A 22063-nucleotide genomic window follows, 5' to 3' on the forward strand; every position below is an offset into this window, starting at 1 on the left:
ACCTCCCTTGCTTCCTCTCTCACCCGATTACTGTAATAACCCCCTATGGAGTCTCCCTTTTGCCCTTCTAGAATCTTCTCAACACAGCAGCCACATTGATCCTTTTAAGCATAAATCGGATCATGTTTCTGCTCAAAACCTCCTGTGGTCCCCATTTCACTCAGAGAAAAAGCTGAAGTTGCTACAAGGTTCACAGGACCCTCTTTGATCAGACCCCTTCTGTGGGCCGAATAACAGTGCCCCAAAAGATGGCCATCTCCTAACCCCTGGGACCGGTGAATATGTCACCTTACACGGGAAAAGGGTCTTTTGATGATGTGATCAAGTTAATGATCTTGAGAGGAGGAGATCATCCTGAATTATCTGGGTGGGCCCTAAGTGTGGTTTCAAGTGTCCTTATGAGAGGGAAGCAGAGGGAGATTTGACCCCAGAAGAGGAGAAGCCTCTGTGACCACAGAGGCAGAAGTGGAGGGGCCATGAGCCAGGGAATGCGGGCGGCCTCTGGAAGCTGGAAGATACGGGAATAGACTGCCCGGGAGCCTCTGGCGGGAACCAACCCTCCCCACACTTTGATTTTAGCCCCGTAAGACTTGTTTTGGACTTCTGACCTCAGGACACCACAGGAAAATAAATTACTGATGTTTTAAGCCACTAAGTTTGTGATGATTTGCTACAGCAGCATCAGAAAACAAATACAACCCCCTCATCTCTTTGACCTCATGGCCTAGTCCCAGCTCCCTCCCTTCTCGTGGTGCCTCCAATTGGCCAGGCACTTGCTGGCCTTGGGGTGTTTGCTCTGGCTGACCTCTCTGCTGAGAACACCCCCAAATGAACCCATGGCCAACTGTCTCGCCTCAAGTCCTGAGAAAAGCCACCTTCTCCAGGAGGCCCACCCTGACCACTCTATTTAAAAAGGCAGCCCACCCCATCCTTCCACCCCGAGCACTTCCAACATCCTTTCCTTGCTCTGCTTTTCATAGCACTTACAGGTATCACTTTGAGCACAGCATGCCAGTGACTTGGTAGCCAAAGCCAGGTACCCCTGATGATAAGCTTCCAAAGTGATAAAGCATAGTACTTAGAGCATGATTTGCACGTGCATGTGGAAAAGACCCGGAGGAGATGGAACAAAGACACCACCAGGGATGGTCTCCAGGCGGTGGTGTTCTAGATGACTGCTGCAGTCCTCAAACTTTCCTATATTTTCAAAAATTTCTGCAAAAGCCTAAAAAGTGCCATTTTCATTTTTTATTATGAAAAATGGTGAGCATACACAAAAGTGGACAGAATATTATAATGCATCTCTACGTACCTGTCAGCCAGCATCTGCAATGGTCAACTCATGGCCAGTCTTGTTTTGCCTACATCTCCACTCACTCATCCGCATCCCCATCCTGTATTATTTTGAAGCAAATCTCGGACATCATGCTGTCTACAAATGACAAGACCCCCGGAGGCTAACTCCACTTCGTTGCTGTAAGGAAAACGCCTGGGCCTCCATCATATCTTGGAGGGCAGAATGGGCAAACGGGCGGTACAAGATCATATCAGGTTCCCTTCCAGCCACTTTACCCAGTGAAGGATGATTGAGCTGTTGTGTCAGCCAAGAGGGCTCTGCAACGCCAGCCTGCAGCCCCATTTACCTTTCGTTTATTGTGGTAAAATACACATCACATGAAGTTTACTATTTTAATCATTTTAAAGTGTCTACTTCAGTGGCATTAAATACATTCACCATGTTGTGCAACCATGACCATTATTTAGTTCCTGACCTTTATCATCACCCCAAAAACCCCCCACACATTAAGCAGCCACTTCCGGTTCCTTCTTCCCTCCAGCCCCTGGAAATCACTTGTCTGCTTTCTGTCTTTATGGATTTACCTATTCTGGACATTTCTTTTCTTTTTTTTTTTAATGAAAAAAAGAACTTAAAAAAAATTTTTTTTTGGCCACGCCGCGTGGCTTGCGGGATCTTAGTTCCCCGACCAGGGATTGAACCTGTGCCCCCTGCCATGGAAGCACTGGATCACCAGGGAATTCCCTCTGGACATAAATAAGATGGAATCATAGACTATGTGGCCCTTTGGGTCTGATTTCTTTCACTGAGCATGTTTACAAGGTTCACCTGGGTTGTGGCGTGTGCCAGAGTTTCATTCCTTTTTATGGCTGAGTGACATTCCATTGCATGGCTGTGCCACTCTGTGTTCATCCAGTCGTCTGTCTATGGACACGTGGGTGGTTTCCACCTTTTGTGAATAGTGCTGCTATGAACATTCGTGTCCAAGTTTGTTTCATGTATTTAATATTAAAGGGGTAAATGTTAAGTCCTACCTAGAAGAACAAAACACCAATTGCTCAAGTACGGGAAAGTTCTGTGCCCCAAATCTGGAGTTTTCCTGCATTCCCATCTCAATAAGGACTGACGGTGTGATGCAGTTCTTGGGGAAGTAGATGCACGAGTGCAGTCATTGGAGTATTTTTGCTCAGCTTGGATCAGAGACCAGAAGCGCATTGGCTGTTTACTGTTGGAGGTATAGCAGTGTCTGGAGAACAAGTCTCTCTTTACCAGAAGTACCAGCCCCATGGTGTCCCGGCTGATCGGCCACAACCATTGAGGCATTATGGGTTCCACAGGAAAGGTAAGGCCTTGGGTTCAAATCCCCGTCCTGCTGCTTCCCAACAGTATGGCCAAGTTTGTTACTTAACCCGTCCAACCCTAGTGTCCACTCCCTATAATGGAAACCTCCTAGGAGGGTTGTTTCGGAGGAAATAAGATAATGTGGCCAAGGCCTCTGGCATTACCTGCCACGTGGAAGATGCTCCATGGACATTTGCAAGGGCCCTGGGATGCTGGAACGACCAGCGGAGGTAGCTGGTGTGGGCCCAGGGCTCCAGGATTACCTGCTGAGCCCCATGGCTTTGTTCCTCAGGCTGAATGTGCTTTAGGCAGAAACAGATCATAACACAAAGCAGTTTCCTCTTACAGCTTGATAAAGAGGATCCAGGGAGAGCAGGAAAGCAGGCTGGGAGTGGGGAGAAAACCCACGCTCAGATACAGCATGTGATACCACGAGTATCGCAAAATATGCTCGATCCAGCCAAAATCGTGTCTGCAATCAGGCTGATGAGAAGTCCTTGCACAAAAATAACACCCTTGGAGATAAGAGGATGTTTCTTATTGGGAGAATTTTCTTTTGGGTCTTCACATGGAGAGTTCACCGGCGACTCTGGAGGGAATTTTGGGGAGAAAAGGCAATAAAAGTGATGAAGAGGCTGGAGGGCCTGATTATGAGCAAAGATGAAATGACAGCTGTAGCACAGATTTCGGGGAGACACGCCCTCATCTGGCAGATGTGAAGGGTCCCAGATGGAAGGAGAGGTTGGGAAAGTCTGGGAGGATGTAAGTAGGAGTAAGGGTGTGATATTATGAAAAGAAAGTGATAGGCTGTGGATCAAGATGATTTCTGGGCAAAGAGCCTGTTTAGGAGAATAATAGCATCCCAAGGGCCGTAGACATGCTCCATGGCTCGATACAGCTAACATTTGACAAGATCAAAGTCTTAGAAGCTGCTCTGTTGGAAGTGGCCACCTCCTCCCCAACTCAGATGTTTCATCTCCAGGCCCCTTGTCTCTTTCACAAGTTTGGAAATGCCGTGTGGGTTTGCAGCCCAGGTCTTCAGGGCGGTGGCCGGGGCTCTGGCCTGTGAACACAGGCTTAGAAGAGAGCTTAGCAAAGAGGAGCAGATGCATGAGCCGGCTGGAGAGCATCTTTATCTACCCAGGGAGCGAAGGATGGATGAAGGACCAGATGAAGGGGATGCTGTTGGAATACCGGGGTCAACAACCAATGCCCTTCTGGCCTCCGGTCTGAGCCGAGCACACACTGGGCTGTTTGCTCCCAGGCCAGTCTCTTTGATTTCCATGGCTCCTCTGCCCACGGGGTCATGATGCCTCAACGTTTCCGGCTGACGGGGCACTTTCATGCCTATTACCTCCTTTATCATTGTTACTACTTGAAGCTGACCTTCAGAGCGGCAGAAGTATTCGCATCATCTTCTCTGGTCCCCCGATTTGCTGGTGAGGAAATTGAGGCCCTCAAAGAACAAGTGACTTGATCAGAGGCAGCCGGCGCTCCCAGACCTTTTGCACGTATAACTCAGAGACCATGGCGCACGACTCCATGCCCGTGACACCTACGGGGCAGCGCTTCGCTGAACTCCAGAAGGCTGCCTCTGGGAGGAGAAGTGGGTGGCTGTGGGTGGACAGGGGTTGGAGGGAGATTTACTCTATTCCCCTTGTGTACATTAACAATTTCTTTTTAGATTTATTTATTTATTTTTGGTTGTGTTGGGTCTTCGTTTCTGTACGAGGGCTTTCTCTAGTTGCGGCGAGCGGGGGCCACTCTTCATCGCGGTGTGCGGGCCTCTCACTATCGCGGCCTCTCTTGTTGCGGAGCACGGGCTCCAGACGCGCAGGCTCAGTAGTTGTGGCTCACGGGCCCAGTTGCTCCGTGGCATGTGGGATCTTCCCAGACCAGGGCTCGAACCCGTGTCCCCTGCATTGGCAGGCAGATTCTCAACCACTGCGCCACCAGGGAAGCCCTAAAATTTTTTAAAAATATATTTATTATTTTTTGGCCACCCCACATGGCTTGCGGGATCTTAGTTCCCCGACCAGGGATTGAACCCGGGCCCCAGCAGTGAAAGGGCCGAGTCCTAACCACTGGACCGCCAGGGAATTCCCCCCTTGTATACACTTTAAATTCGAGGCTATACACATGTAGTACTTATTCAAAAATAATATTGAAAAGAAAGAAAGAAGGAGGGGACTAGGGTACCTGGGACAAAGGTGCTCCCTTTGGGGGGGAGGAGCTGACCTCAGAGAGTGGGGTGTGATCAGGAAGGCCAATGTCAGGAATTTGAGTTCTATCATGGCTAGCTGTGTGGCCTTGGGCAAGCTACTTAACCTCGCTGGGCCTTTGTTTCTCAGGCCCTACCTCAGGGCTCTCCTGAGGGGCAATGAGTGAAGTGCTTCAGTGGTGCCTGGCAGACAGACCCCTCTTAAGATCATGTACTCGTCCATGGAGATGGGCGCCACGGGAGGGCTCTGAGCAGAGGCGTGACTTGCTCCACAGCTTATGCTGTCACAGGGTCCCTCTGGCTGCTGTGTGAAGGGGGGTCAAGCAGAGACCAGGGAGAGAGGAGACCAATTAAGAGGCTTCGGCCTCCATCCAGGTGAGAGGCCAGTGGCTGGGGCCAGCAGGAGCAGTGAAGGTGGTGAATGTATTTTGAGAGTCTGGCCAATAGGATTTTCTGATGGATTAGACAGGGGCTGTGAGAGAGGGGCTGGAAGAGAGGGCTCAGGGGCGACCCCAGGGTTTGGGGGCATGGCACCTGAGATGGGGAAGCCTGTGAGAGGATCAGGTGTGGGGCATGAAAACCTCGAGATGCCTGCCCCATATCCACCTGGAGATATGAGTGGGAAGCTGATGGCCTTAAAGCCCCGACGTGGGGTGAGCTCACAGAAGGTGTGAGGGTGGATGGAGAAAAGAAGAGCCCAGGCCTGGGCCCTGGGGACCAACAACCTTAGGGACTAGGAGAGGAGGGGGAGGGGGATGGGGGAAGGGGAGGGGGAGGGGGAGGGGGGAAGGAGAAGGGGAGGGGGAAGAGGAAGACTGAATTATTCCTACAAGCCTTTATTGAGCACCTACTATGTTCCAAGCCCCGTGGAGGCCCTGGGATGGGGATGGAAAGCCCAGGCTCTGCACTTAGGAGCTTCCGGGCTGATGCCTGAGGCCAAGGAGCAAACCGCTGTCCTCAGACTTGGTATCAACCACACCGGGACCCAGTTTTGGGGCTCAAGCGATAAAGAGAAGGGCATCTAAACCCGACTGTGTATTGAGAGAGGCTTCCCAGAAGTGGAATGCTTGAATTGGGCCTTAAAAACAATCAAGCGTAGGAAAGGGAGGAAGAATGGTCCAGAAGAACCCACAAGAGAGGTGTGAACTGAGAACCGCAGATGTTACACGGGGTCCGGGGGGGTCCAGGGGGCCCTGACTGGCGGAGTGTGAGGACCCTCGTACTTGGTTTTGATCCCAAGGGCTGTGCAGCCACCATGTCAGGGGTCATTGGCCAAATCCAGCTACAACCTGTTTTTGTACAACCTGAAGACTAACGGTGGTTTTCACCTTTTTAAACGCTTAGGAGGGAAAAAAAGCAAAAGAAGAATGCTATTTCATGACACGTGAAAATAATATGAAGTTCAAATGTCAGTGTCCATAAATAAAGTTTTACTGGGACAAGCCAAGCCCATCCTTACGTACTGAACAAGGGAAAGCAGCCGTGGCAGAGTGATGGTCTCAACCGGGTGGTGGGACCTGTGGACTTAAACAGCTGGTTGTCTCGTCCTTTACAGGACGATTGTGGGGCTTTGGGATGACAGACGTGGTGAAGAAGACAGAAGTCGGGCCCTGGTGGAGTTTCCATCCGGGTGAGGCTGTCGCAATCCAGACGGTGCCCCTTTCTGAGAGCAGAGACCATTTGGAACATGATCCACTCCTGCTTCTAGAATTTCACCTGTCCATTTTCCCAGGAGAGAGTCAGCCCTCACGAGGGAGCCTGCAAGCTCCTAGCCGGGCCGCCCTCTGAGGCTCCCTCCCAAACCCCTGGGAGAGGCGATGAGGCCGCCGGGGGCCTCGGAATGTTCTCTCTGGCTGGCGTTCACGTGGTGGTCAGTGGTCCAGGCGGAAGGGACCACACGGGTCCTGGAGCTCCCTCTCGGAGCCCATGCCCTCTCACCGGTAGAAGGAGAGGCCTTATACCCAGTGTTGGGTTTCATTGTATTGCTTTTCCTTCAAAAACAAACAGTTCATTCAAGTTGAATGCGGGTGTAGAACCTTGTTCTGAGGGGCGGGAGGCCACCTCCTGCTGCTGCACGGCACGGACCCATGTGGCTCCCGGAGTCCAGCCCTGGTGGCTGGTGGACAGAGACAGAGCTATCCAGACTGAGAGCCCTGCAGCCCTGCGTGGAGCCCTCGGCTCGGCTGACCTCTGACCTCAGAGTCGCTTAGATCCTGGTGGGCTGGCTAAGAGCAAGACCAGAGCCAGACTGCTGGGGTGCAAACAGCCCTCTGCCACTTAGCAGCTGTGTGACTTTGGGCAGCTCAACCTCTCTGTGCCCTGTGCCCCCTAGCTTCCATAAAATATGGTTATAATAATACCGACCCCACAAAGCTCTTATGAGAATGAAGTGGCTTAGTGTTTGTTCTTAGAACAACGCTTGGCACCGAAGGCTCTGTAAGTTCTTGTCACATAAAGTAAATCAGGGAGGGCGAGAGCCTCAGAGGGACGCCGGCTCTCTCGTTGTCTCCCAGGTCCCAGAGCGCTCGGTCACTGTGCTCTTCTGGCACTTAGCAAATATTTATTTCTTGTGGCATGCTGCACGTTTCGCGGGATCTTAGTTCCCCTACCAGAGACTGAACCCGGGCCCTTGGCAGTGAAATTGTAGAGTCCTAACCACTGGACTGCCAGGGAATTCCCGAGCACTTAGCTATTTTTTTTTTAAATTTTATTTATTTATTTATTTTTGGCTGCGTTGGGTCTTTATTGCTGCGCGAGGGCTTTTCTCTAGTTGCGGCGAGCGGGGGCTGCTCTTCGTTGCAGTGCCTGGGCTTCTCATTGCGGTGGCTTCTCTTGTTGCAGAGCACAGGCCCTAGGTGCATGGGCTTCAGTAGTTGTGGCACGTGGGCTCAGTAGTTGTGGCTCGCGGGCTCTAGAGCACAGGCTCAGTAGTTGTGGCGCATGGGCTTAGTTGCTCCGCGGCATGTGGGATCTGCCCGGACCAGGGCTCGAACCCATGTCCCCTGCATTGGCAGGCAGATTCTTAACCACTGCGCCACCAGGGAAGCCCCACTTAGCTATTTTTAACTCATATTATTGTTATTGGGTCCAGGGTGGGCACTGCCTTAAATCTCTGCGCCCCACACACTACCTAGCACACCATCTGGTTCATAGTGGCTCTGGATGAAGGTTTAATAAATGAATAAGTGAATGAAACATCCCTCTTCTCCCACATTAATAGACTGTTCCTGGAAAAATGAATCCTTAAGAAGCAACCTTTGACTCTGGCAGCTGGGTCCCGTGCTCGTCCGCCGGGGCACCTGGGTCTGGTTGGGAGCTTGTAGGGTCACTGCGTGACCCTGGAGGGGAGTACGAGGGCCATGCAGGTGCTTCAAATGCAGGCAGGTGGCTGGTGAGTGTCTTGGCTTCTCAGAGGATGAGGCTTCCAATCCGCCCGGTCCTGACCTGCTGACCCCAGGAGAGAAGCCAACAGTGGGTTCCCCAATACCTGCCAGGACAGTGGGACCCATTCTCCCTGAGTAAGTCCTAGGATACGCCGGGTCATTAGAATTCTAGGGCCCAGGTGTGCAGTTGGTCCAGGGAAGTTAGACCAGCAGTTGCAGGAGGCACGAAGTGTCCAGAGAGGCACCTTTTACTCCCTGACAAGTAACTGGAGGCACTGGTGGGGGAAGGAAACCACTGGGAACAAGCTAAAGTTGCCTATTATGGAGGTAAAGGCATCTGTGCATCTTCATCCTTTGACTCAGGATAGCCAGTTCCCCATGTCCCCGGTACCCAGCTCAGCCCCACCCCATCTGTTCACACCTTAATCGGCATCCAGAGGGGCGGTCCCTTCTGGGACACCCAGAAACAAGGAAAAGCGTGCCTGGCAGGCTCCTAGCCCCACCCCGCCACTGTCACCTCCTGACGCCCCTCTCTGCTCACAGAGGCTCAGACATTGCATTTAAGTGCATGGAGCCAGCTAGCCAGAGGCAGGCAGAGGCCTGACATGCTTGCCCTGGCCGGTCTGCAGATCAGTCATCGGTGAGGAAGGGGGGACGACAGATGACCCCCTCTGACAGCCTCCGGGCTCTCACATTTAAAGACATGATTGTGGCCGCTACGAAAAGCCTTAGACAGGCTTTGGGTGGCATCGAAGGGCCTGATCAGGGTCATCCCAGGCTGGGGGAGAGATTTCCGTGCTCCCCGGCATCAACAGTAGAAGTAAGAGGCCTCCCTGTGAGCGGGTCCCGTCCCTCCCCATCCTCGCCTTCCCCCAACCATGGGCGGCGGTGGTGTGGCTCCAGGGAGGGGAGGGCTCCAGACTCCAATCTCAGCCAAAACAAAGACCAATCACTGAAATATTAGACATTGCATCCTTTTTTTTTTTTGATTTTCAAAATCTGAATTTTTATTTTTTTATTAATTAATTTTTATTGCAGTATAGTTGCTTTACAATGTTGTGTTGGCGTCTACTGCACAGCAGAATGAATCAGCCACACATATACATATATCCCCTCTCTTTTGGGTTCCCTCCCATTTAGGACACCACAGTGCATTAAGTAGAGTTCCCTGTGTTATACGGTATGTTCCCATCAGTTCTCTATTTTATACATAGTATTAATAGTGTATAGTGTCAATCCCAATCTCCCAACTCCTCCCACCGCGCCCTCCCTTCCCCCTTGGTATCCATACATTTGTTTCCTATGTCTGTGTCTCTATTTAGACATTGCATCCTTAAGTACAGGACAGAACGGAGCTGACGCTTGCCTGGATGAAGGCTGCTGCATAAATTTAAACTCTGTATCTTTGGGAAAAACTTGGGAAATAAGCTTTCTTTTAAAGCAGTTCGGGGACTTCCCTGGTGGTCCAGTGGTAAAGAATCCGCCTTCCAATGCAGGGGTTGCGGGTTCGATCCTGGTCAGGAAACTAAGATCCCACATGCCTCGGGGCAACGAAGAGCCCGCACTGCGTCGAAAGATCCCGCACGCCTCAGCGAAGACCCCACATGCCGCAACTAAGACCGGACGCAGCCAAAAAAATAAAGGAAAAAAAAAAAATAAAGCAGTTCAGCCTCACTGTGACCCAAGCACTGTAATGTCAGCAGAGCCAGGCACACACTTGGCCCTGGAGGATCCCTGTTTGGGCTGGGGGGCGGGGTGGAGACCAGACATAGGCAGATAATGAACAACAATGTGTGGTCAAGATCTGTGACTGAATCACACGCAGGGTTGTGTGGAGCCCGGGGAACAAGGCTTTCTGCTGGAGGAGAGGTGGGGCACTGAGTCAGGGAAGGCTTTTTGGAGGAGGTAATGCCTGAATCAAGTGATAAGGGATGAGTAAGTGTTTGGGAGTCGGGTGGGGGTGATGAGAGCATTCTGGGCAGAGGAGACAGAAAGAGCAGAGACCCTAAGGCACGAAAAGCATTTTGTGTGTGTGTGTGTGTGTGTGTGTGTGTGTGTGTGTGTGTGTGTATGAACTGTGTGGCTGGCATATTAAACGAGGAGGGAGGGTTACAAGGGATGAAGGAAGAAGGAGACAGGGCTGCATCAGGAAGACTGTATGTTCCTTGCTAAGGAGTTGTATTTGATTTCGTAAAGGATGGGAGTATGCAAAAGCAGGTGAGTGAAATGCCACATGTATTGTTTGGGTCTCTTTAGTTGCATATTACAGAAACCCAGTTCCAATCAGCTTGAGCACAAAAGGATGTGATCGACTTTCAAAAGTGAAATGTTTTGAGGATAGTGCTACCTTCAGGCAGAGTTGGATCCAGGTGCTCAGACAATGTGGACAAGAACCAGCCTCCTGCTGAAACCGACTAATTTATAATTAAAATAATTTATAATTAAAATTTATAATTTAAAAATTTAAAATTTATGATTATAATTTATAATTAAAATTTATTAGTCATTATAATGACTAATTTATAATTAAAATAATACCCAGGTTTATTTTTTTAAAAAAATTAATTAATTAATTAATTAATTAATTAATTTTTGGCTGTGTTGGGTCTTCGTTCCTGTGCGAGGGCTTTCTCTAGTTGCGGCAAGTGGGGGCCACTCTTCATCGCGGTGCGCGGGCCTTTCACTGTCGCGGCCTCTCTTGTTGCGGGGCACAAGCTCCAGACACGCAGGCTCAGTAGTCGTGGCTCACGGGCCCAGTTGCTCCGTGGCATGTGGGATCTTCCCAGACCAGGGCACGAACCCGTGTCCCCTGCATTGGCAGGCAGATTCTCAACCACTGTGCCACCAGGGAAGCCCAATACCCAGGTTTCTGTTCTTGGTCTTCTTATTCCTCTCTGTCCTAGGCCATACCTGTTTGATCACATGTTTGCCTAATTAATAAGGAGTAGTGAAGGTCATGTGCCTTGAGCCACAGCTTTCCAATAAGCATCACAGTTTATGTGATGTTCTGGGATATCGTCCAGGTCAAGATGACCTGTACAGATTATGTTGACACAGATGTCCCCAGTTCACAGACCACGGGTTCAAAGACACATAGACCACAGACGATTAAGATGATTAACCCCAGCTCCTTTGTTCTTCCCCTTTAGAAATCCCTGACTCAGAGACCAAGTTGGAGTGGATCTGAGACTTGTCTCCCATTCCCTTGCTTGGCGCCCTGCAACAAAATCCTTGCTTTGTTGCAAACTCCCGCCCTCAGTTTGGCTTTCTTTGCTTCGGACACACGAGCCCTTTGCGTGGATTAAGTGCTTTGTCTCTGCTTTCCTTCAGGTGGGTTTCTTTCCCAGGTGGGCATTCCTTCCATGGTGACAAAGGTGGCTGTCAGCAACCCCAGTCTCCCATTCTGCTGATTCAGTGAGCCAAGCAGAGAAGCCGCTTGCTCCACAAGTCCTGTGGCTGCTCTCATTGGGGGGGATCGAGTCACAAGCCCATCCCTGAACCAATCACGCTGACTGATTTGCCAGGTTTGAGTCATGTGCCCGCCCCTGCACGCAGCGGGTGGGCAGCCAAGTGGACTTAGGGGAGGGGTGGGGTGGCTTCCCCAAAGTAAAATGTGGGTGTTACGATCAGAAGAGGGGGAAATGGGGTGCTGGGCAGCTACAAACAACAGATGTCTAGTTTCATATTGTATGACTCCATTTATATGAAATGTCCAGAATAGGTAAATCCAGAGACAGAAAGCAGATTGGTGGTTGCCAGGGGCTGGGAGGAGGGGGAGCAGAAGTGATGGTGGTTTAATGGGCAGGGGGTTTCCTTTTGGGTGATAAAAATGTTTTGGAACCAAATAGAGGTGGTGTTTACACAACACTGTGAATGTACTAAATGCCACTGAGTTGTTCACTTTAGAGTGGTTAATTTTATGTTATGCGAATCCCATCTCAATAAAATTTTTTTTAAAAACCCCAGAAAAATGGCATACCCAAATTACAAGAAGAATTTCTTTGAAGAGGCATTAGATGAAGAAAATGTGACTCTTACATTGGTTCCAGTTAATGAGGGAATTGTTGAAGACCGTCAAAGGGAACCAGGTGTTTCTTCAACTTCAGAAGTCAACGTGGAGGGACTTCCCTGGTGGTCCAGTGGGTAAGACTCCCTGCTCCCAATGCAGGGGGCCCGGGTTCAATCCCTGGTCAGGGAACTAGATCCCGCATGCATGCCGCAACTAAGAAGAAGTCCGCGTGCCGCAACAAAGAAGTCTGCGTGCCGCAACTAAATGATCCCGCATGCCACAACAAAGATTCTGTGTGCCACAAATAAGACCCGGCACAGCCAAAATAAATAAATAAATAAATAAATAAATAAAAATATAAAAAAGAAGTCAATGTGGAGCCACTGAATACAAATGATCAAGCTCATCCTCCTTAAACAAACGAAGAGTTCAAGGCTTGCCCCAAATCTAGTTGTAGTAAACCAGTTTAACCCTTGCCGACCACGATGTCTCCAATTAATAAAGCGAGTTGGGACACCTTATGGAACTGTACCGATGGCCAGAAAATAGGGGTTTATCTGAGATTCCTGAAAAAGATCAGTATATTCCTCAATCATCACAGGAGTCCAGATTGCAGTCACGTTCAAGGAAACGCAAGATGGTGACCAGTAGAACAAGTGTTCGGAAAAGTAGGATGAGTGAGAGCAGGATAGGACTATTGTGGTTGGAGTGATAACTTCAGCTCAGGAAGCCATGTTGGCAGCATGGTCAAGAATTGCTGCAAGAACGTTCAACCTAAGGCTGTGAATTCACAGCCCCTTCCCACCTCTGTTGAGTCCTTTCTGCCACAAGCCTCAGTTGTCCAGTGGTGTGTGGTCCCTGGCAGACCGCTCTTGGCAGACACAGAAGGTTGGGTTCGCCTGCAGTTCCATGCAGGTCAGGCCTGGGTGCCTGACACTCGCTGGAGGATGATCTCTCTCTTTATGTTACCTGCCTGCACTTTCCCATCCCCAGACCTAGAAGATAATACGTTATACCCTGAATGTGCTAAGAGGAATAAGAAAATTATGAAAAGATAAATTGCAATGGGGAAGAGGAAGAAACCTGGTTTGGACACACCAACATCATTGCTTTTAGATGGTCCATGTTGGGAATTCCCTGGTGGTCCAGTGGTTATGACTCGGTGCTTTCACTGCACGGCCAAAAAAAAAAAAGGAAGTTAAAGGAAAAAAGGAACATAGATGGTCCATGTCTTAATACAAAATAAAAGGTTACCAGAGGGGAAGGGGTGAGGGGTGGGTGAGATGGGCGAAGGGGCGTAATTGTATGGTAATAATGGTAACTAGACTTATTGTGGTCTATTATTTTGTAGTGTACACAAATATCGAATTACTATGTTGTACATCTGTAACATAATGTTATATACCAATTTTACCTCAATTAAAAAAATGTTTGTTAGCAACAAACAAACAAACGAACCCCAAACACAGTGGATGTCTACCCTCCAGGCATCCTGGGATGCTTCCGTATTTCACAGGGCCGCCTGGATGGTGTGACTCCTTTCCTTCCTTTTTTCCCTGTTCTTTCCCTTCTTAAACCTCAGAGGGTTTGGGACTTGCAGTGAATTTTAAGCCAGAGGTGATTCTGGGTGTGGCCACTGGCAGAGCCACTGCCCACTGCAGCAGCCCTGGAGACCTGGGTGGTTGGTCCAAAAGCTGAGCTCATGTCTTTTCATGAGACCTGGTAGAGAGGGCTCTAGTGAGATGCCAAGGACGTCTTGTTCACCAGCTGTACCTGTTTTCCTCCCGGCTTTGGGTGATGGACGGGAGCTGTACTCCGTAGGGTACAAGGCTGCAGCTCCAATTGGCCGGGAAGACTTGGAATGCCGGATTTCCATCATCGCTTGGCACTGAGGATGCACAGATGACGCCACTATGAAAGGGCTGGTCTTGGGGAAAAGCTATTGGCGCTGGAATTGTAAAGGGGGAAGAGGGTTTTGGCTCATTCTCTCGGCCTTTCCAAATCCTCCATGCTGGGGTTTGGGCAGAGCCCAGAGCTGCCTTGGGGCTCTCCCAGAATGAGCTTGCATTAGCTCCTTCAGGAATGGGAGTTTGAATCCAAACACTGCTCCTTGGGTTGCTCGGCACCAGCTGGCTGTGGCGGGATGAGGCCCTCTGGTCCCTGGCAGGCCTGGCCCTCTGGGCTCATCTGGCACAGACACGGGGAGCGGTCCCTCTGGCTGAGCTGTGCTCCCTGCTCCTGCCTTGAGCTGTGGTGGGCTGGTCTTAACCCCAGGGTCTGATCTCAGTGATGCTTCGGGGATTCTCAGGACATGGTTTTGGACCCACCTGCATCACCTGTACCCAGCCATCTGGGGTTTAGGATCCTGTTTACAATGCAGATCCAGCTGACTGGGTCAGAACCTCTGAGAGGGATTTTACAAACTCCGTTCGGGGATTTGTTCACCAGCTGAAGTTAGAGAGTGACTGGAGGATGGGACTATGCTTTGCTCCCGAAAGCTGAGGATTTCCTACTTGTTTTACCTCCTGCCTGGACGTGCAGGGTAGGAATTCTTGCAGATGCTGGGCTCCGGCAGAAATATTACAGTGGGTCCTGGGGCCATGGGGCCTGAGTTTGAATCCTGACTCCGCTCAATCACTTTCCAGCTGGGGGACTCCGGACCAACCACCTTGCTTCACTGGTCTCCGGTTTCCTCATCTCTAAAAAGGGGTCCCTCAGGAATTCCCTGGTGGTCCAGTGGTTAGGACTCCGTGTTCTCACTGCTGAGGGCCCGGGTTCGATCCCTGGTAGGGGAACTAATATTCCACAAGCCGCACGGTGTAGGCAAAAAGTAAAAAAATAAAAAAACTAAAAAGGGGGCTCTCGAAATTCATGTCCACCCAGGCCCTCCGAATATGACCTTATTTGGAACCAGAGTCCTTGCCTATGTCATTAGTTAAGGATCCCCAGATGACATCAGCCTGGATTTAGGGTGGACCCTAAGTCTGATGACTGGTGTCCTTGTAAGAAAAGGAGAGGAGGGGACTTCCCTGGTGGTGCAGTGGTTAAGAATCCGCCTGCCAATGCAGGGGACACAGGTTAGAGCCCTGGTCCGGGAAGATCCCACATGCCGTGGAGCAACTAAGCCCGTGTGCCACAACTACTGAGCCTGCGTGCCGCAACTACTGAAGCCCGTGCACCCTATAGCCCATGCTCCGCAACAAGAGAAGCCACCACCGTGAGAAGGCCGCGCACCGCGGCGAAGAGTAGCCCCTGCTGGCCGCAACTAGAGAAAGCCCGTGCACAGCAACGAAGACCCAACACAGCCAAAAAATAAAATAGATAAATAAATAAATTTAAAAAAAGAAAGAAAGAAAAGGAGAGGAGGACACACAGAGGTATACACAGAGTGGAAAAGACCATGTGAAGACAAGGCAGAGAGGGGAGTGATGTGGCCATAACCAAGGAAGGCCTTGGATCCCCCAGAGCTGGAGGAAGCCAGAGAGGATTCTCCCCAACAGCCTTCAGAGGGAACATGGGCTGCCAACACTTTGATTTCCAGCCTCCGGCCTCCTGAACTGCGAGAGAAAGAATTTCTGTTGTTTTAAGCCACCCCGTTTATGGTCATTTGTAATGGGCACCCTAGGAAACAAAAACACTCCCTCAAAGGACAGTCATCACCTAGAGCATTTGACACACAGCATACAGAAGGGGCTCAATAAACATCCATTGTTATCACTGTGTAGACGGAACAGCAGGAGAGCTCAATACATTTTCAGGGGGCAGCCCGTGGCTCTGGAGAGGACCAACCTGTCAAAAGGAGCATCCCCAGTGCGTCCGGGGGCACCGGCCCTGCCGGTGCACTGCCTCACTCCACTCCCTCCTGGCTTCCAGAGGCTGGAGCCCTGGCAGGGAGCTGGGAGGGAACAGGAGCAAGGAGAGGGCTGGGAAGGGCGGCCCTGGCCCAGGGTGAGGAATGCACGCCGCTGTGAATCATGGCATGCGGGCCAATGGCTGCCTGCTGACATATCACACCCCAGGGGCAAGACAGTGGTGACCTAATGCTGGTGTCAAACACTCAGGGCCCCTCCCAGCACCGCCCCCATGCTTCAGCGTTGCCCAGAGGGAGCTGTCCCCACCCCACCCCTGCCCAAGTTTGTGTGCTCTTCCCTCCCCTGCACACACAGCAGGACAAGCAGACCGCCTGAGCCAAGACTTCAGTGGAGGTTTATTATTTGGATGCTTCGGAATGGGCGAGGCGAACAGTTTCCACTTCCCCGAGGGCAGCCGCATCGTAAATCCTGGAATACGCACTGCACATCTGCCACAGCTGCCCGGGGAGAGTGTGATGGGATGAGCTTCACAGGGACTGTTCCCGGGGCTGGAGTCCCACTCTCTCCCGCCTCCGTCTATAAAAATAATGGCTTACAGATGGGGAAACTGAGGCCCAGAGCTGCTAAGGACCTGTTATACACCTCCAAATCAAAGAGCTTCTTGGCAACAGAGCTGGGATTGGAATGGAGAATTTATCTTGGGCAAAGTTCTATTCTACTTCCTGGACCAGGGTCGTTATCTTCTCGGCCACTGCTGCAAATCTCGGCTCCCCTGCTCCTGGGTCCTGGAGGCGTACTCCCCCGCAAGCCCCCGCCCCCGAGTCAGGGCATTGTGGCTTCTGGGCTCTAGAAACAACTCTCATTTTCTTGGCCCTCACCTTCTGAAAGTGAGTATATCTTACCTTCAGCAGTGATTTTAGCTCCATGAATTTCCTCTGTGCCCACCCCACCTTCAGAGAGAAAGTTTTCCCGAGGCTCTGGATTGGGGTTCTTGGCCTCTGTATCACCTCACGACTGTGAGCAAGGATTTTAGGACAGTCTATCGAGACCGGGCATCTAGTATGGTGAAGGGTCCCTGAGTATCCGGGGCACACGCAGCCCCTAACCTGTGCTCCGTTCCCCAGGAGAGAGCGCCATGCTTCTCTGCTGGTGAGTCAAGTCCAAGTCGTCGCAAGGGCTTTGACGGGCATCTGGAACACCGGGCAGGGCCACTTAGAGCTCCCCAAGGCTTCTGCTTATTTATTTTACCATCATAACCTGAAGCCAATATTTAAGCATTACCAAGGCAACAGCCCAAATCTCCCAGCCCTTGGCCCCCGGCCAGCCCCACATGGAGGGGACAAGGGCAGGAGGGGAGCAAGGAAAATGAGTCAAGCGTCCCCCCGCCCCCCCGACCACCTGGGAAAACAGTGACCCAAAAAACAGATCCCAGCTTCTCTTACAGGGTAACTGTTCTTTTCGGGGGGCCTATGACTCGGCGCTTTTCACACCACAGGAGGGGAATCGAGCAAGACTCTGCCCCGGTATTTTATTTTGTTTTCGCCATTATGGTTGGAAACGAGAGGTTTTTCCAACTTTTTATTGAAGCATAATGTGCATGAGGAAAGTGGACAAGTTATAACGGTACAATTTTTTTTTTCCACAAAGTGAACTCTCCCTTTCACCAGCACCCCAACAAGAGCAGCCCCCCCAAAGGTCCCCTGTCCCCTCGTCACTATACCCCCAGGGTGACCATGATCCTAGCTGCTCACAGTTTTGCCTGTTTTTGTACTTCACATAGAGGGAAGCGTACGCTATGTTCCATCTTGGGTTGAAGCCAACAGCATTTTTAGGTTCTTGGAGGTTCCCGTGGCCCTTCTCACCACCATTCCGGGGAGGAGAGAACGCAGAGGAGGAGAAGACACCTTCCCTGTCCCACAGGCCATGTGGGTGTCACGACAGGGATGGAGAGCATGTAGAGAATGGGGCGGGGGTGGTCTGATATTAGAAAAAAGCCACAGCTTCCTTTTCCCTTGTGCTGTGTATCTCGAGTCTCCACCTGACGTGCATGATGGGAGAAAGGAGGGGGCTGCGGGGCCATAACAAAGCCTGCCCAGTGGGTCTCCAGAGCCCCCATTCCCAGAAGTCCTCGTGTCTCGTGGCCGGACGCTGGGGGCACCCACATCCTCTTTACTGTCCGGTGAACCTCGCCACTGCAGGGCTGGCTCTGATCGCCCTTGTTTTCATGCCTGGTCGGGGCAGGGCAGGGATTACCCTAACCTGTGTGTCTCGGTGGGGTTGGCAGTCCTGGGCTCAGTACCCCTGTGTAGCCCCTGCTGCCGCGCGGATTTCACTCTCTGTCCCAGGATTGAGGAGGGGCTTCTTTTTTTCTCTCTTTCTTATTCGTGGGGGGTCGGTTTGCGGGATTTTAGTTTCGCGACCACGGATTGAACCTGGGCCCCCTGCAGTGGAAGTGTGGAGGCCTAACCACTGGACCGCCAGGGAAGTCCTGAGGAGGGGGATTTTTTCTTGGTGCTTCACATCCCTTGGGCCAGTGAGTATCTGCAGAGAAGGATCAGTTTTCAACATTTCTAAGCCATCACAGACTGCTGCCTTTGTGAAACACAATAACCATGACATAGGTGAGAAAAACAAATGGAAGAAATAAAAGCCATCCAAAATACAAGCTCCCACTTCTTTTCCTATTATTAGACTCAATGGTCACAAAATTGCATTTCACAAAATATAATAGGACAAACCTAACGAGGGGCAAAAGGCATATAGAAATTTCTGAGTGCTGACTCTCGATTTCTATACTTATTCCGTGGGTTGTGGGCATGCTGTTCGCTGACCAACGCAGGTCTGTGGGCCACACTTGGAGCAGCCTTGCCTTAGACCGCCCTCTGCCCCGCCCTGGGCTGACCTTGAGTGGTCTCTGCTGTTTGCGTCTGCCTGGGGCCCCCTTCCCAGCTCCTTGCAGGCCCTGTCCTCTTCCTATTCCCGTGTATGTTGCTTTAGCGGAAGTAAAAGAGAGAGAAACCTCTGCCCACCTTGTATGAGACCCTAAGCACAGAAGCCTTGCTCTTTTCAGTTTCTTACAGATCCTTAGGAATTGCACCTTGCTTCTTTTGGCATCTCGTGGCTTCTCTGCCTTAGATGTGGGACAAGTTTCCTCTGGAGCTGGGTTGGAATATTATACTGCTGACATGAAGACGGTGCTGCACCCCGATCCTCCCTCTTCCCTGGGCTCCCCCCTCCCCCAACCCACTGTATCCTGGCAGCCCGGTGCCACCCTCCGGGAGATGCTGAGGGCGTGGGAAGGGGGTTCCTGGAGGGGGTACGGGGCATCTCTGCCCCTTCCTTGCTTAAGAGTCTCCGTCCTGAGCTTCCCTGGTGGCGCAGTGGTTGAGAATCTGCCTGCCAATGCAGGGGACACGGGTTTGAGCCCTGGTCTGGGAAGATCCCACATGCCGCGGAGCAACTGGGCCCGTGAGCCACAATTACCGAGCCTGCGCGTCTGGAGCCTGCGCTCCGCAACAAGAGAGGCCGCGATAGTGAGAGGCCCGTGCAGCGCGATGAAGAGGAGCCCCCACTTGCCGCAACTAGAGAAAGCCCTCGCACAGAAATGAAGACCCAACACAGCCATAAATAAATAAATAAATAAATAAATAAATAAAAATTAAAAAAACAAAACAAAAAACATCCACATACAAGACCCAGCAGCTCAAACCTGAGTTGTTCAAGGCTCAGCTGTATTGTTGGCCCCATTTCGCAGATGATAAAAAAAAAAAAAAGAGTCTCCGTCCTGTGGTTCAATCCTGAGCCCGCACGTCCTTGGCTTTTCCTTGAGGGAAGGCTCTCAGGATCCAAGTGGGCTGGCAGCTTTATCCCGGCTGAGGTCACCAGCAGGGACGTAACCAGGCCCTCCGCCCCCTCCGTCCTCGGTATTCCCGCAGGAAATCCGTGGTCTCAGCTCCTTTCGCTCAGGGACATCTCCGAGGCCGCTCATCCTCCCTCACCATTGCGGGAGGGACAGCTTCCCTGTGACCATCCACGGTGTGACCCGCCCCTCCAGAGGGCAGCCCGCGTGACCTCTCTGGCTCTAAGAGCCCCCAGCCCCACCTGACCAGATTGTCAAGGGTACGTGTGGGATGGTGAGGAGGGAGCAGTGTGTTTTCCACCTGTGATTGGTTTTATTGGGGCTTCTTTTGGGACAGATGGGCTCAGTGAGGACCCCGTAAGCCCAGCCAGAGACACATGCAGAACCAGTGGCATTGGGATTTACGAGCTGTCACCGGTCCTGCTGTGTACAAGCCTTCCTGCCTTTCCCTTTCCTCTCCTCATTTTTCTGCTTTTTTTTTTTTATTTAATAACCCTGGCTGCATATTTTCTCTAAACCAAACCATCTGTTTACTAGCTTTTCTAAGCAGTAATAAAGACAGCAGAGACCCGAGAGCCCCTTGGGTCCAGGAACCTTCTCTGGCTGTCCCCAGGTGGCCCAAGGAAGGAGTTAAGTGCCCCAGAGTGGGGCCTGGAGGTCGCATGTCCGGCAGGGTCCTTTCCTTTCTACCTGAAGTTGCCTGTGCAAAGCAGTGTCTCCTTGGAAAGGGGCTGTGTTTGCCTCTCCACCGCTGCCTTTTGCAGTTGATCACAGGACAGTGGGGTCACCTGCCCGCGGCAAGCTGCCTGCTGGATGCGGAGCTGGCGCAGAGGACCTGGGCAGTGAGGTTGCTGGGCCATCCGGGCTTCCCGGGCGCCAAGTTCTCTCCGAGGGAATGTACTGAGTTAGGAGGACGGGTGAGCCCAGGAAAACATTTCGACAACAATGCCGAGCGCCTAGGTGACAGAGGAATAAAAAAAAAGAGCAGTCTGCTTGGGAACAGATCTCGGCCCTCACGTCCAAGGCCTTAGTAATTCAAGCAGCAGTGAGTGGCATAGTTACTTGGGAAAGTATGAAAAGTCAAATAACAATGTTCTCTTCACAGCTTTCATCATCGGCTTGCTGGGTTCCCAGTGCAGTCAGCCACCTAATCATAAACAGGGGTGCGCTCTGCCATCTGGCAGCCAGGGTGAGCGTGCTGCTGGCAGCTGGGACCCAGGCCCCTCCGTGCCAGGTGGACTCCATCACCAGGCCTGGTGTCAGCCGCGCGGCCCCTGGAAGCCCAGAATGTCCCCCACCCCAGTCACTGTTGTCAGGATGGCACCACTGCACACCGCTTGGACTAGGAAGCAGCCAGGGATGGCGGTGCTGACAGCGCCATGTCTGGCCCAGCAAGCTGGCCGGAGGAAAGACGAAATCTTAGGTCAAAAAACCTCCACTTTGTTGTGTTATGTCGTGTCGTTATTATTATTTTTTTGGCCGTACGGCACGGCTTTGGGGATCTTAGTTCCCCGACCAGGGATCGAACCCGGGCAGTGAAAGCACTGAGTCCTAACCACTGCACTGCCAGGAAATTCCCTCGTGTTATGTTTTTTGTTGGGAGAGAAGGATGGGAAGTGAGAGGGAGGGTGACCAACCATCCCGGTTTATCTGGGACTGAGAGGGCTCCGGGCTACAGGACTTTAGGTTCTAAAACTGGGATGAGACGGTCACCTTGGTGGAGGGGACGCTCACAGCAGGAAAAGGCACGGGCTTCAGTGTCAGCATTCATGGCTCGCCCCTAACTCACTATTTGCAAGACTGGGTAACCTCTCCGGGGTTTATCTATAAAAAGGAGAGACTGACTATTAGGGGGAAGAACAAATTCAACCCTTTACAGGCAGGGTAGATAACCTGACAGGGAAGGGGGCAGGTCTGGGGACACAGGTGGCCTGTGGGGTGGTGACGACCAAGGAGACCTGGAAAAGAGGCTCCTCCCCTCAGCCAGCCCATCACCTCCAGGCACAATGCAGGCCCTGGGCTGCCAGACGTCTGATTTTTTAAAGAATTTTTTGTGAAAATTCCCAAATTCTGAAATGTTGGCTCACAAATTAAGGACATCCTGTATAGCCCACACAAACACCTCCGGTTGCCAAGTTGGC

General features: G+C 51.5%; 1 pseudogene; it reads left to right on the plus strand.

Annotated features, from left to right (window-relative positions):
• Positions 1 to 12736: 12736 nt before the first annotated feature.
• On the plus strand, positions 12737 to 13309 carry LOC133087290 (developmental pluripotency-associated protein 2-like; annotated as a pseudogene).
• The last annotated feature ends 8754 nt before the right edge of the window (positions 13310 to 22063 follow it).

This window comes from Eubalaena glacialis, chromosome 3, assembly GCF_028564815.1.
Source record: "Eubalaena glacialis isolate mEubGla1 chromosome 3, mEubGla1.1.hap2.+ XY, whole genome shotgun sequence".
Taxonomy (NCBI): domain Eukaryota; kingdom Metazoa; phylum Chordata; class Mammalia; order Artiodactyla; family Balaenidae; genus Eubalaena; species Eubalaena glacialis.